This window comes from Raphanus sativus, chromosome 8, assembly GCF_000801105.2.
Source record: "Raphanus sativus cultivar WK10039 chromosome 8, ASM80110v3, whole genome shotgun sequence".
Taxonomy (NCBI): Eukaryota; Viridiplantae; Streptophyta; class Magnoliopsida; order Brassicales; family Brassicaceae; genus Raphanus; species Raphanus sativus.
In genome coordinates this window covers 23205258-23208630 of record NC_079518.1, presented here as the reverse complement: position 1 = coordinate 23208630, position 3373 = coordinate 23205258, and the positions used below count along the sequence as shown (strand labels likewise).

Genomic DNA, 3373 nt, shown 5'->3' with positions numbered 1-3373 from the left:
GATCGTAACAACATTTAATTCACATGAATTTCATTCTTATCACATCATTTTCAGTTTTATCGCACATATCATTCATTCTCAACACGCAACAGGTTTACCCTTTAATAACTTATCATTTACTAGGTCTTTTCATCACAATCAACAATCATCATACTTTCTTCAGAACAACAAACTCAACAGCTAGATCTAGGTCAACATTAACAAATGACTAATCCACGAGGTATTATACAACATGAGAGAAGTTCCCGACCGGGTCCTCACCTTAGCCTTTCTTGACGTCGCAGATCCAGATATAGAAGGAGTACACAGCCACTCAACCACAGATCGGATAGATCTGAAAAGTGTGAGATTTGGGTCTGGAGAATTCCAAAAATCCCGACCTGGTCTGCTCACAAACACCACGACCATCAGTTCCGATCGCCGGCGAGGAAAGAGAGAAAGAGAAGAGAGATCGCGGAGAGAGAGGAGAGGAGAGAGATACACGCACGGGAGAAAGAGAAGGGAGGAGAGAGGCGACGGCTGGGAGAGAGAAATAGGCGACGGCTAGGGCTTATGGTCTCGGGGAAATCTCTGCAGAGCTCCGCTGCAAGTTTTGTGATGGGGAAAGGAGGAGGGGCTGCAGTTCTATTTATAAGAAACTGTAGAGAACCCTAGGTTTTTCACAAACGGGCCGTAGAAAAGCCCATTCTCTCTAAAAAAAATTTGGGCCAGGAGATGGGATGTTACAAGTCTTTACCGTGGTTCCATTCTTGGTAACAGTTGTCCAGTTAACCCGAACGTTCACACTACTGCGAGGCATCAGAGATGAATGATCTCTTCTCTCAGCAAATATGAGAATGCAATGAAAGATTGAAAAGAAAATAAAGCTAAGTTACCTAATCAGATCAACTAGCTTTAACAGCGAAACCTTGAAACCAGCACTAGGTACCGCATCAATTCTCAACGAGGCTTCAATGGTTTTGAATGTATTAGTCCTAACAAAACAGAAGAATCAAGCCAATGCATACACATGCAAGAGGAAGCTACATGTTCTTAAGGAATCAATGCTCATACCTAGGAGATTCGTATTCAAGAGCAAGCAAAGGTATGGAAGATTCCCAACCTATGAAAGATTCATTCACAAGGTCAGAGTACTGCTAAGCGAGATCTTGGTTAATGGGTTATATACACAAACAAGAAAGGTTTAACATTGCCAAGAGCTGTAAAGTCAACTAGGTCAGGAACTATCAGGACTTGAGCTCCTTTTTCTTCCTTCAGTACCATCAAAGTCAAGTAGCCAAAAGAAACAATGTTAATGGAGCTGAAGAATCACTCCAAAGAAGTCGCCATGGGAACAAGCTTGAAACCCAAAATTCCCTCTGATACTAGAAGTTGAAAAAACATATTCAGACTCAGATAATGAACAAAAGCTCAAGAAATCATGAACTGTATCGGGGTCATTGGTTATAAGACATCAGGATGTCCTCCACCGCTCAGCCTAAGACAAAGAAAAAAACAATTCCACAGCGTTACGCTTACAATCTCAGAGGAAATATTATACTTTAAAGGTGAAAACTGACCTAAGGGTAACCTCCCTGCAACATCAGCAAGTTTTCCCAAGACTGAAACTGATTTCTTAACAACAGGATGTGTAACAAAATCAGTGTGAAGAACTTCTCTTCTTGATGTTGCACGTCTTGCCTACAACCAACCCCCACAAGAGAATGAAATTGAAACAGAGAGAGAGAGATTTCAAAAGGGTATACAAATACCGGCCAATACCATTTCAAGGATGTGTTTGACTTCCTTAGCAATACTTGGTCTCCAACTCCTTTGAGGAGAAGCTCTTACATCTCCTACATTGCTTCTGCAACGTGACATCTTCCCAAAACTGCAATTTTTCTTTGGTGGGTTACATCAAGATTACAACTTTTGATTGAATCTAAGTAACTAAAAACTTCAGGCTCATAAGCAAGAAGAATTTCCAAAATTTCTAAAAATTAGTTATTAAAATGAATTTAAATCTGTTTTTTTAATAGATTTGAATTTAACTTTTTTATCAAAAGGAATTATATTAAATGATAAATATATGAAAAAGTAAATTTAACAAAAAAGGATAATCGAAGAAAAAGGGAAAAAAGATTAAAAAGGTAAAAACATTACATAACCGACTATTTTCAAAAACAGAAAAAAAAACACTATATAACCGACTCTTACTAATCGAATTCTAAAGACGATTTATCTAAACCTATAAAATATTGTTTAACCCCCACGAAGTTTTCTCAATCACAGAATCATAGCTAGATCACAATGAATCCCTCTAGCTTCCCGTCCAAGTCAACCACTGACGTAGAAAAAGCCATTAAGAACCAAAACGACATAGCGCTGATCGTTTCAAAGTATCTTGAGACAGCAAAAGGTGATGAGTGATAAATTCCTCTGTAACTCTACCGAAGATTTAAAGAGCAATACAATCAAAGACTAAAAGGTGATCTGAGCACAGAAACGTCACCTTCAAGTACGATGATCAAAGCAATACAACAATAATGATGTATGCGTAAGAGAGAGAGAGAGAGTTTAGAGAGGAGATAAGATAATACGGTTTTGATTGATGATTAGCAAAATGACAAAGGCAGTACAAATAGGAAAAGATTCTGAACGGTCAAACAGACGACCAGTAACCAGGATGCAACCCGTGACTCATCTCTTTAGTAACGGTAACTTACTAAGAGGTAAAAGATAGTAAAGATAAAGAGTAAGAAGGTAAATGCTGTCACAGTACCTTCTTGCTCAAGATCATCATTGTCCTCAAGGATGGAAGTGAGGATACTTAGCGATGAAGTCCTTGTAGAACTCCCAAGTAGCATCCTCTGGTGGCTCACCTTTCCACTGAACCAAAACCTTAGTGACAGCCAAGTTGCGTCATTTGGCCATCTTAGTCTCCAGAATGACCTCTGGTTCCTTGGAATTTCCCAGATCAGACCAAAACTGAGGCACAGTCGGAGATGAAGAAGGGTTCGGGCAGAGTTTGAGTTGACTCACGTGAAAGACATTGTGTACAGCAGCTTCAGGAGGGAGCTCAAGACGGTAAGCAGCAGACCCGACTGTATCAATGACCTTAAACGGACCGTAGAAGCGGGGGGAAAGCTTGTGAGGGACGTTTCTCTTCTTGAGTGTATTCTGTCGGTAGAGTTGAAGCTTGAGATACACGTAATTACCCACAACAAAGGTTCTAGCTGAGCGATGAGAATCTTCGGCTTGCTTGTTCCTGTTCTGAGCTCTCATTAGATGGAACTTAAGCATCGAGATGACCTCTTCTCGTTTGCGCAGACTTCTGTCAACAAGCGTTGAGGAGCTTTCACCCGGTAAATAAGGAAGATGCAGAGGTGGAGGT

At 40.2% G+C, this 3373-nt stretch overlaps 1 pseudogene; it reads right to left on the bottom strand.

The window, feature by feature from the left end:
* Positions 1 to 691: 691 nt before the first annotated feature.
* LOC108825403 (uncharacterized) lies at positions 692 to 2846 on the bottom strand (annotated as a pseudogene).
* Between the last annotated feature and the right edge of the window lie 527 nt (positions 2847 to 3373).